Here is a 12,664-nt window from a genome sequence, read left to right as displayed (position 1 = left end):
CAACACCCCTTAGAGTGGAAGCAGAACCTCTGTCTTCTGCCATGTTCCCCTGAGTGGATAGCGTCTCCTCCGCCATGTTCCTCCCAGTGGATAGTGGCCACCTCATACCCTATACAGTAGGAAACCCCCTCATGACTGGGAGCACACATATGCACACCCTTCATCCCCACCGCCCCTCCTCACCTTCCTCACCCAAGAGCCATAGAAAGTTTGAGGCCAAACTTGAGAGCAAATGAATCCCACTCCCAGGCACTGACAGGAATCAGCTCCCCACTGTGGGACTCGGGTAGGGGAGCAGGCACCGCAGGCCTTCCGTCAGGAATAGCCGGATAAGAAAAATGGGCTACGGCACAGTGGCAGAATGACAGTATGACATCTACAGTTACCTGGGGTCTCCCCCATTCCATCATTCTGTCACCAAAGGGGCAAGGAACTGGGCCTACTCTTCACTTCACCTCAAATAATAGTGATAGTCACAGAACCCAAATTGTCCCAGTTAGTAGAAATCACTAGTGCCTTGTTCTACTCTACTTTCCCTCTCTCTTACCCTCACTAGCTTGATAGAGAAGCTGTGGCTCTGACAGGCCAGATAAAGACCATCTATGGGCCAGGTAATAGATCCCATTCTCCCACCCAAGTGCCCTCCATTGCCACCATTAAACTTTGTGGAAAGATCCAAATCCATGAGAAAGGAGGACTCTGCCCTTTGCTCCATTTTCTTAGGGGTTAGATGGATCATCTGCCCCTTCCCCCTTGTCACCCCTCCAAAGAAAAAAGGCACTGCAACTAAGGGTGGCTCCCACCTCTCAAAGGCTCCCAGTCCTACACGTAGCTCCGCACCTCCTGGACCTGGTGATCAGACACCACTGCCTGGAGTAGCTAGTGAGCTCTGGAACTGTTAACAGTCTTGTCTCTTGCTTAATCACTCTTTCCGTTCCCCAGCGGCTCAATCTCCTTTGTTAATCTATGGGACTTCCTGTAGAAGTGATAACTGGGTATCCTTTCACAATCTCGCCTGGTCCTCCTGAGGCTCCCTACCCTAGGACCCCTGGAACTGGAGAATGCTTCCTTCCAAGCAGAGGCTCTGAAGGGTGAAGAGGACTGCTCAAGGTCACCTAGTCCTTAGTGGGAAAACCAGGGCTTGGACATAAATCTTTGGTTGCCAGGGTGATGCCATGCCTGATCACAGCCAAAGTATTGATGGACATAGTCAAGGCTAAAGGGGTGTGTGTGTGTGTCAACTGTCCTGGGGTGATTTCACACTGTGTCTGCACACACCTGACCTCAGGTGTTCACTCTCAGCATCCTGGATTATCAAGGAAGAATTACATTCAATTACATTCAATTACATTCATCTTTCAGCAAATAGTCTAACCTAATACCAAAGCATATTGTAAAGCTACAACCTCCAGAACAGTGTGGTACTGGAGAATAAATAAGAATCAGTGAATTGGGCCTCCCTGGTGGCGAGAGGGGTTAAGTCTCAGCACTCTGAAGCTTTCAGCAGCCACTGCAGCACAAGTCTGATCCCTGGCCAGGGAACTAGCACACATGGTGCAGCAGACCTCTCCTGTCTCGCCCGCTGCTCTCTTCAGCAGTGCATTTCAGTCAATCTGCCTGTTCTGCTCCCCACTCTGTCTCTGGCAAATACTCTCACCACCAGCCCCCACACCTCTGGCCTGTACCCCAGTTCTTGTATGCATAAATAAATAAATCTTTGAAAAAAGGAATAGGTGAAATAAGGGAAAAGAAAAGAATAAGTATGGACAGGAGTTGATGTAAATACAAATGGGATAAAATTGTATAATAAAGTTGGCATTTCAAATTAGTGGAGGTAAGGTGGTTTATTCAATACACTATTGGGAGAATGTGCTAGGTGTCTGCAAAAAATCAAAATTGGGGGCCTCCCTGGTAGCCTAGGGGTTAAGCCTCAGTTCTACTACCACAATGGCCTGAGTTTGATCCCTGGCCAGGGACCTAATCCACATAGCACAGCAGACCTCTCCTGTTTCTCCTGCTGCTCCTCTAAGCAGTCGATCTGCCTGTTCTGCTCCCCACTCCATCTCTGGTGCATCTTTTCACTCCCCTCTTCCCACCCCCCTGGACTGTACCCTAGTTCTTCTACACAAAATAAATAAAATAAATATCTTACAATAAAGGAATAATTCTTTTTTAAAAAGTTGGAGTGCTGAAATAATTCCAGATAAATCAAATTTTAAACATAAAAAAGTCATAAAAGTATATATTGTCTGGGATTTGCTTCAAAGAAAAGGGTTGGGGTGGAGGGGAAAGACGAGGCATAGATGAAATAAGACTGGCACTGTTCCATTAACTGGTGAGGGCACCACCAATTAATCATTAAAGGTGATTCTCTCACCTTTGAGTATGTTTGAACAAATGACATAAAAAATGTTGGGATAATATTTAAATAATCTTGAAGCAGGAAAGGGTTTTCCAGGCATGTCAAAAATTCATTAGAGGCCATAAAAGAAAAAACTGGGACATTTGACTATATAGGAGTTTTCAAGCAAAAAGTAAAACAACTAAATGCAAAACAAAGTCACCACTGACAAGTCAAAAGTCAAACTACAAAAAAATATTCACCTATCATGGAAATTAAGCTAATTTCCTCCTACGCGTTCCTACAGACCAATGAATAACCAATAATGCACTGAGAAGTTAGCACCATCTATGAAGAAACAACCACGGAAAAAATTTCAATGGGTTTTAAGCACATTAAAAATGTTTATCTTCACACAAAATAAAATAAATCTAAAAATTCAATTAAATATCTTAAGTTATCCAATTGGTAAAACTTTAAAAAATGTGATAATACGCTATTCTGTGTTATAAAAGATGTAGGAAAATAGTTTCCCAAGTTGTTGGTAAGAACACAAATTATAAAATAATACATCTTTCATGAAAAAAATATTTCTATCTATTAACATTTAAAATGCAAAAAGCTTTTTACTGAGAAAATTCATTCTAATCATTTGTCCTAAGGAATAAACAAAATGACTATATAAATTCATTATGGAAATTCATTATGGCATTCTCTGTAGCAGCAAAGGATTGGAAACAACCTAAATTTTCTCCAACAGGGAAGTGATTAAATGAACTCTGCTGTGTCCCTACAATGGTCTATTATGCCATTGGGAAGAAAGTAAAACAGATCCACCTTGAACGACCTTCAAGATATATTACTCAATGAAAAGATAAGGTGCAGAAAGTGACTACAGTATCCTCTGCATGAATAAAAAAATGTATACGTGTGGGTGACATTTGTGCCATTTAAGTGCACATGCAAGGCCTCCCTGGTGGCGCAAAGGGTTAAGACACGGCACTATAAAGCTATCCGCAGTCGCTGCAGCACAAGTTTGATCCCCGGTCGGCCAGGGAGCTACCCACATGGCGCAGCAGACCTCTGTCTCACCCACTGCTCTCCTCAGCAGTGTATTTCAGTCAATCCTGCTGTTCTGTTCTCCACTCTGTCTCTGGTGAATCCTCTCACCCCCCACACCTCTGGCCTGTAGCCCAGTTCTTATATGCATAAATAAATCTTATTAAAAAATAAATAAATCTTAAAATAAAATAGTAACACTGTATATGTTTAAAAAAATAAGTGTAGGGCCTCCCCGGTGGCGCAGCGGTTGAGCGCTGGGTTGCGAAGCTGCCCGCAGCCTCTGCGACGCCGGTTCGATCCCCGGCTGCTCCCCGGCCACCAGAGGAGGGTCCCACATGGCGCGCAGACCTCTCCTGCCGCCCGCTGCTCCCCTCAGCAGTGTACCTTGGTCCTTCTGCCTGCTCTGCTCCCTGCTGTAGCTCTGGTGAGTTCTCTCACCCTCCTGTGCTTCTGACTGTACCCAGTGCATGTATAAACAAAACGAACAAACAAATAAATAAATAAAATTAAAAAAAAAACATGCCTCTAAAAAAAAAAAAATAAATAAGTGTACATGCATTCACTGTAACTAACTCTATAGGGTCTTTCTGATAAGATATACAAGAAACTGGCTGCAGTTGGGCTGGAGAAAAGCAGTAAGATGGAGGAGGGACATAGGTGTTTCACTCTTTATTTTGTACCATCCTTACACATTACCCAATCAAAAATAAATTTAATAAATTTATTCTCAGAGAGAGAATGATGAAGGAAATGTGGTAAAATGTTAACAGGTAACTATCACTGAAGGGCATATGGCAGTTGGTTTACCATTTTTGCAGACTTTTCTGTATGTTTAAGATTACTTCATACCAAAAATTTACCAAATTTAATTCCTTAATAAATATATATTCTCACAACCATCCATCCTTTTTAACTCATTTTTGTAACTGAGGAAATTAATACTCAGAGAATTTCTATAGTTTTATTACTAATAAAGACATTTTTATTATATACACAATAGAATACTAGCATCTTTTTTAAATTCAATTAACATTTATTGAACATCTAATATGTCTAGGTACTGAGGATACAAAAGTTTAAAAAAAAAAAAAAACAGGAAGAAATATGCAATATAAAATGTGGTGGGGCCTCCTTGGTGTCGCAAGGGGTTAAGATGCAGCACTATGAAGCTATCTGCAGCCTCTGAAGCACAAGTTCCATCCCAGGTTAGGGAGGTGACACATGGCACAGCAGGCCTCTCCTGTCTCGCCTGCTTCTCCCCTCAGCAGTGCATTTCGGTCAATCTGCCTGTTCTGCTCCTCACTCTGTCTCTGGTGAATCCTCTCACCCTCCACATCTCTGGCCTGTAGCCCAGTTCTTGTATGCATAAATAAATAAATCTTTTTTTAAAAAAAATTGTGGTGACTGTAAGTGCTACGAAGAAAATTAAAGCTGAGGGGTAGAATGGTGAGAGGAGTAGGTGACAGGAAGCCTGCTTGAGAAAGTGATGTTGGAATAGAGCATGTGAGGAAGAAGAGCATGCAGGGAGAGGGAATAGTTAGTGCAAAGGCCCTGAGGCAGGATTCCTCTGTTTTCATTGTGAAGATAGCTTGTACTAAGCAAAAGCTTAGTAGCAAGCTTAGGAGGCTGTTATAATAATCCAGGCAACAGGTGTTGAGTTAGACCAGGAGATCAGTGGTGGAGGTGATACAGAGAAGTGGCTGGACTCTGGATATATTCTGAAAGTAGGGTTAATAGTGTTTATTGCTGGATTTGGGCAAATACAATAAACCCAGGTTCTTTTTCTCTCCAACAAGCTCTCTCCACTTCTCTGGGAACAGAATGAAGTTGGATTTTTTAAGAACCAACCCCTAGAATCTCAAGCTATCCCCAGTTCACTTACCTCCCACCACCACCAACACCCCATCTCTCAGCTATGGAAATAAAGAAGGCAGGGTGGTCACAGCCCTCTCTGATGGAGCCCTTTAGGGGCACATGCTCTGTCTGGCCTCCCCCTTTGCACCAGCTCAGGAGAGCAACCTTCCCAGGAGCCACCTGGCAGGATGATTGTAGAGTGAGTTAAAAATTAGTCTTTTTTACACCCAGCCCCACTAGCCACTATGGCTGGCACTTCGGTGTTGCACTCCTTCCATGATTATGGACACCAGACTCAAGGAGCCCGGGCACTGCAGGTGTAATTGTGCACACCTGGTCCTAGAGGGGAGGGATAAAAGGGCAGCGTCACTGAGAGCTGGTGAAGCCTCCAGGGCCTGAGAGACAGGTAGGAGCTGCTCAGCAGAAAGTAATACTTCTGGGATGATAAGCCGCCTTCCCCGGGGAGGATGGAATGGGTGATGCCTCTGATTGTGGTATCGGCCTTCACCTTCGTGTGCCTCATCCTTCTTACAGCTGTGCTAGTTTAGCGAAGGCTGTGAGAACTGATGGTGAACCTACCTGGCCTGGGAACCTACCTTGCACAACAAGGATGTAACCAAGCACTCGGGAAAAGTTAAGAGCCAGGCCTTTTTGGAATCAATGGAGTTAATTTTAACATACAGTGTCTCTGGACTTTAAGGCTCACCTGGTAACTCAGAAACTAAATTTTCCCAAAACTGAATGAATGCACGTGGATCAAAGACAAGACTTTTGTTTTTTTTGTGGGACCCTTGCCGGCGGCCGGGGAACGAACTGGTGCTGGAGAGGCTGCGAGCAGCCTCGCAGCCCAGCGCTCAACTGCTGCACCAACAGGGGAGGCCCAAAGACAAGACTGTTCTATGAAAGGGAGTGTAAGGTAAATAATTGTCAGGCTTTTCTGCCCTCCCACCATTAGGATTGATGAAGGATCCCTGCGGTCCTGAATGCATGCCTGATGGCGGGCACCTGGAGTGGGGTATGAGCATGCATAGGTGGGTACACCTGGGCTGAGACTGGGCTTTTTAAGGGCGGCATCATGGGGACACCAGAAGGAGAGGAAGAGAACCAGAATTGGAGAACAAGCAGAGAAGCAGAGACCACGAGAACTCCAGGGTGCCGCGGACCAGCACAGCAGTAGACGATGAGGCCACCTCAGGGTTGAGAGAAGCGTGCAGGGTGGTCAGGGCGTCGGTGAAAGAAATGACAAACAGACACACTTCAAGAGTGAAAATCTGAGTGTAATTTTCTTTGAGTTTGTGACCAGTATATATATGTTTTCCAAAACATATTCATTCACAGGAATGAATATCAAAGAAATTAGCTTGCTCCTGGGCTCAGTCTATGACCATCAGGGAGGTGATCTACATAACAAACAATGACCATTATAGAAGAAAGAAGGAAGTTTAGAAAGACAGATAAGGGATTAAAGTTTGTCTTGTAGTGGTTCCTGGTGGTCGTTATCTATTGATAAGCTTCTGCCTTTTCAGGGAACTTCCGCTGCACTTCCTCTGCTTCAGGATGTTATGCTGTTCTCCCCCTGTGTGCTGGTTGCCCAGCCGGACCTAGGGACCGTGGTGAAAGCCATTCCTAAAGATCAGTGCGGGGGGAGGTGCAGCAGGTATGTCTTAAGGGGGTTTTGCTGTTCTCCCCCTGCCCAGCGGGACCTAGGGCCGGTTAACCCTAAAGGTCACTGCAGGGGGAGGTGCAGCACCAGGGAGCCCAGAAAGAGTGAAGATTCATCAAGGGCTGAGAGGCCTGCCAGTCTCCTGGCCCCCTGGCACTCCTGCCTGCTGTGTACCTGGTAAAATCCCCAAAAAAGCCTGAAAAAGCCACTGAGGGCTCCAGTACTCCTCCTTCACTCGTCTGCTCCAATCATAGAGAACCTGCTCTGTGCCCATCCTGCACTATAGGGAGTCTTCATACTCACTAATTTTCAGTTCCCTAAAGATGCTTGAACTCACTTCACAGCTTAGCAGACCCTGAAGCGAGATACTGTATGTTCTGGGGAGCAGAGGCCAGAGCTGGGACACCTGGGTCCACCCCTCCACATGCCAGCTCCAAACTCTCTCTAGAAGGAGCTCAGGCAGGCTTGCAGGCCCATGAACCATCCCAAGAGAGCTTGTTTTGATGTTGCATTTGAATAGTACTCATTAGGTAAGATTGAGAAAACCTAAGTTTCACCAAAGACTGAGGAGGTGCACTGAAAGGGGCCCCACAAGCCGCCTCCTAGGGCTGTCCCAGTGGGCGGGGCACTTCCCCTTTCTGGTTTATTGAGCAGGAGTGTGACCTGTGTCACTAGCGTGGCTGTCCTGGCTCCCCACCACTTCCTGTGGGTGTGACCTCAGGCAAGGGACTTAGGGCCCATTACCTCAGTTTCTCATCTGTAAAATCCAGGTGGTAATTGTGTCCACCTTGTAGGCTTGTGGTGCTGCTATAAGCCCAATGAAGCATTTAGAATGATGTTAGGCAAATGATAATCAAGGCTAGCGGCTCTTAATTTTGAGCTTGTTACAAAGAAGAGACTGAGTTCAAGAATCCCCAGCTTCTCCATCCTACCAACTCATAGATGGCTCTAGATTGGCTGAAGGGTAGTTACAGCAGCCATGGCTGATGCCCCACGTACGCCCCCCAGATCTATACCCATGTTCACCTGAAGCTTACCTAGATAGTTCCTGGCAGGGAAATAGCTTCTCACCATAAATGTTTGCCTCCTGGTTTTCTCAGGCATCACAGGAACTTGCTCCACCTGTAAGGAAAAACCTGCGCTTGCCTCTGGAGGCAGCCCTCCATCCACCATGGACAGGTAAGCATCCGCAGGTAAGCACCCCGAGGGAAAATTCTGGAACTTGTTCCACATGGTCTCCTTCGTTCTCCCTGGGGGTTTAAGTCCAGGAGCACCAGAATTTGCTTACCTGGAAAGGTATTTGGGGTTACCTTTCCCTTTTCACATTCTTCACTCTCCTCTTTGTACTCCCAAGGACCACCTCCAGAGTAAATCACCTGCATACAAGTTCTTGTCTCAGGTTGCTTTTGAGGGGGAAAAAAAACCTAAGACAGTTAATAGCAGAAACGGCAGAAAGCAGGGAGGGTGTAAGGTCAGGAATGGACCACAGTGCAGGTTTTCTAGGATCCAGCAGACCGGGTAAAGGAGGAGTCAGAGTCCTCAGTGGTTTTTTGCAGGTCTTTTATTGGGATTACCAGGTACATGGCAGGCAGGGGTGCTGGGGGGCCTGGAGGCTGGCAGGTCTCCCAGCTCCCAGCAAGTCTTCACTCTATCCGGGCTCTGCGGCCTTCTCTGCTTCTCTCTTGGCTTCTGTTCATTCTCAGCTTCTTGGCTCCTGCTGGCGTCCCTGTGCTGCCGACCTTAAAAGACCAGTCTTAGCCCAGGTGAATCCCATCTACCTATGCCCATACCCTACTCCAGGTGCCCGTCATCAGGCATGCATTCAGGACCGCAGGGATCCGTCATCTATCCTGATGGTGGGAGGGCAGAAAAGCCTGACATTTTCTTTGCCCTACAGAGGGCTTCTGAAAAATAGATCCCTGACAAGAGAAATGACAAGGAAATGGACTGCTGGCTGTTGAGTAGGGTGCTGGTGACCGGTGGCAGGTGGTGACATCGCCATGACTGAGACTCACCTGTGGGAGGTGGCTTGCGAGGAGGAACAGTTGGAATTCTAGGATAACCCAGACTTATGCAATCAAAAGACATGAGGCAGTAGTGATTATAAGGATGTGGGGAGTGGCTGCTTTTGTTAATTACTCTAGAAGCCTTGAAGAAGGATGACAGGCTCAACTCAGGGCATTCTAAATGCAGACCCCCTTTAAAGTACATTCCACACAGCCCACATTCTTGTGACCCAAGAACAGGCCATGCTGACTATAAAGCTGGTGGCAAGAAGAGAACAGTCTCCATGAACTGAAACCCACACAAAGGACTCACCTGGGGTGGATGCCTCCCAAACTGATGGGTGCTTGTCTTCCTTGACCTCCATCCCATGTCCCCCACTGCCTGTAGACCAGACTCACCAAATCTTTGCTTAAAGGACAATATAGTAGATATTTTAGGCTGGTGGGCTACATGGTCTCTGTTACAACTACTCGATTCTGCTTTTGCTCTACTTTTTAAAAATAGTGCAAAAACAGCCGTAGGCAATAGGTAAGCAAATGGGCATGTCTGCATTCCAATAAAACTATACAAAAACAGGCAGTTGCCCATGGAGCTGTGGTTTGCCCGACCCTTCTCTAGACCAGTAATTAGGGTCAGGTCTCAGCATTGCCTGAGCAGGAAAGTACAGTCCTTGCTACAGGAGGAAATAACTTACTAAAAAACTACAGGCTAGCTGATATATATTAGTAGGAACACAGAGAGACACATAAGGGAGGAGATCTTGAGGGTGTGGGACTGGATGGGGGAGATGGGGAATACAGATGGGATAAAAAGTTTTTCTAGAGCCTCTCTCTTGATTCAGCATGGAACACTCTGGTAAGGTCCTGTGGTCCTGGTCCTAAGACATTGCGCTGCTGAATTGGTTGGTCCTTAGAGCTTAAACTTGGCCGTGCCCTAGAGCGAGTGAAGTGGTGATACTGAACAGCTTTGGGAGAGTCTGGGGGAGGGGTTGGAAGGCTCACAGAGGTGGACAAGATCTCATGGGCTCACTGCATGAAAGCCCACCTGCTTAGTGTCCTCCCCAGGAGGACACTCCCTTCTCCAAGCAATAAAGGATGCACTAGTGAGAGGAGGATGTGCTAGTTGAGCTTACTGTCTCAACAGAGACAGTAAGATTCTAGAGGAGCAGAGGCCACAAAGGGCCCCTGAATCATCAGAGGAAGGTGGACACAGGCCTGAATGGTAACCAGGGGCCCTTGATGTGAGGATCCTATGGCAGAGGTGTTCCCCAAGGTAAGAGATGAGCATTTGATGAGGGCATTGCTTGACATAACCATAGCAGATCCTGGGTGGTGATGCCATTTTCCAGGATAGAAAATGGCACTTTCTCACTTAGTTTCCAGATTTGAGCTAGGTTTCACACCCAGAACTACTGAGTGAAGCAAAAGCCATAGACCACTTTTTAAAAAAAGATTTATTTATTTATGCATATAAGAACTGGGGTGCAGGCCAGAGATGGGGGCGGTGAGAGGATTCACCAGAGACAGAGTGGGGAACAGAACATGCAGACTGATTGAAATACACTGCTAGGGGGAGCAGCGAGCAAGACAGGAGAGGTCTGCTGTGCCATGTGGGTAGCAGAGACTGTGGATAGCTTCACTGCTGTACTTAACCACTTGCACCACCAGGGAGACCCCAAGACCACTATTAAGTACATAAATACTCCATTTTCTTCCCAAAGTATGCTCTGGCTAGTTACAAGAAGAGCTATAGAGTATTGAAAAAGAAATAACCAGATCTTTTGAGGTCTGTTGAGCTAAGATCTGGGCTTACATTGTGTAAGGGGCAGGACCTGGATACAGTGCAGGTTTTCTGATCCCATGCAGACCGGGTCAAGGAGGAGCCAGAGTCCTCAGTAGTTTTGCAGGTTTTTTATTTGGGGTTCACCAGGCATATGGCAGGCAGGGGTGCTGGCTGGGGGCCTGCCAGCCTCCCAGCCCCCAGCAAGTCTTCACTCTATCTGGGCTCTCTAGCGTTCGTTCTGCTGCTTCTCGGCTTCTCTTTCAGCTTCTGCTTCTGCTTCTACTGCTGCTACTGGTGCTGCTCACGTCCCCTCGTGACGCTGCCCTTAAAAGCACAGTCTTAGCTCAGCTGAATCCCATCTACCTATGCCCACACCCTATTCCAGGTGCCCGCCATCAGGCATGCATTCAGGACAAGGATCCATCATCTATCCTGATGGCAGGAGGGCAGAAAAGCCTGATATTTTCTTTACCCTACACATTGGTACCAGGTAACCCAAAATACCATTACAATTTCCTTTTAGAGTGGGGAGAGATATGAGGCCAGATGATATATGGAATCCTAATGAGGTTCATCTGAGTCTGATGGGCCCAATGGGTGTGTGGGCCCACACCTGTGGTTATCGCCTAGATCCTGCTGCAAATTGGGATGGACATACATAGCAGGGAGCAGAGCCCTCACATTGGTTCCCTAACCTGTGGAACAAGAACCATTATGAAGGAGCAAGTAGAAGTCTCTAAAATTATCTCACTGGTCAAGATAGTAAATCAGAAGTAATACCACATCCCAGGTAAAATTGCAGAAGTTAGCAATACCCTCAAAGACTCAAGGATGTGGGGTGGTTCTGTTACTGGAACCCAGCTGCTTCAATTGTGGGAACCTGCAGGAGCAGTGGTGATCTTTCACCCTGCTGCACCACCACAAGTTAGTTGTGGCAGTTGCTCTCAGCCCAGTAACTGCCTTTTTGTCAGTCATGGCAGTTGCTCCTCAGAGACCTTTTATATAGCAATGAACTTCCTGGATCATGCAATGGACCAATCAGGTGTGAGCTACGAGCTGATTGGTGCTAAATGGTCCAATCAGCCACAGGATTGAAAACTGACCCAATCAGACTTTTGTTACCAGGACCCAGCCACCTCAGCAGCAGGAGGCAGCAGGGGGAGTGGTGATCTTTCACCCTGCTGCTCCCCCACAAGTCTGTTGTGGCAGTTGCTCCTCAGAGCCCTTTTATGTGACAGTGTACTTCTCGGATCATGGAATGGACCAATCAGGTGCTATGGGCTGACTGGTGAATGGTGCAGTCAGTCACAGGATTGAAAAATGGTCCAATCAGACTTGTGGGTGGGGCACCCTGAAAGAGGATATAAGCCAGGGTCAGAGGGAGCTGAGGGAAGACAGTGCCAGCCCTGAGAAGGACAGGATGCCAGCCCCTGAAGAAAAGATGGGTCCAGCCTCCAAAGGAAGAAGAAATAAGGGGTAGCTCCATTCCTGGCCTCCAAAGAAAGGAAAAGAAGCATCCAGAAGCCAACCTCCAAGGATGGAAGAGAAGCCGAAGACTTTTGCTGTTGGTGTAACACAACAACTCACAAAGAGCTGTTAACACTGGGTGTCTCTGGGCCTCCCCGGTGGCGCAGTGGTTGAGCGCTGGGTTGCAAAGCTGCCCGCAGCCTCAGCAGCGCCGGTTCGCTCCCCGGCTGCTCCCCGGCCACTGGAGGAGGGTCCCACATGGCGCGCAGACCTCTCCTGCCGCCCGCTGCTCCCCTCAGCAGTGTACTTCGGTCCTTCTGCCTGCTCTGCTCCCTGCTCTGGCTCTGGTGAATTCTCTCACCCTCCCACACTTCTGACTGTACCCAGTGCATGTATAAACAAAAACAAAAAAAAAACAACACTGGGTGTCTCTGACACCCTCTCTGAGGGACCAGTAGTGACCATCATTACTGGCCAGTGCTGTCCAG

Source organism: Talpa occidentalis, unplaced genomic scaffold (genome assembly GCF_014898055.3).
Source record: "Talpa occidentalis isolate TD23 unplaced genomic scaffold, MPIMG_talOcc4v2.1 talOcc4.2, whole genome shotgun sequence".
NCBI classification, from domain to species: Eukaryota; Metazoa; Chordata; class Mammalia; order Eulipotyphla; family Talpidae; genus Talpa; species Talpa occidentalis.
This window is presented reverse-complemented; position numbering follows the sequence as displayed.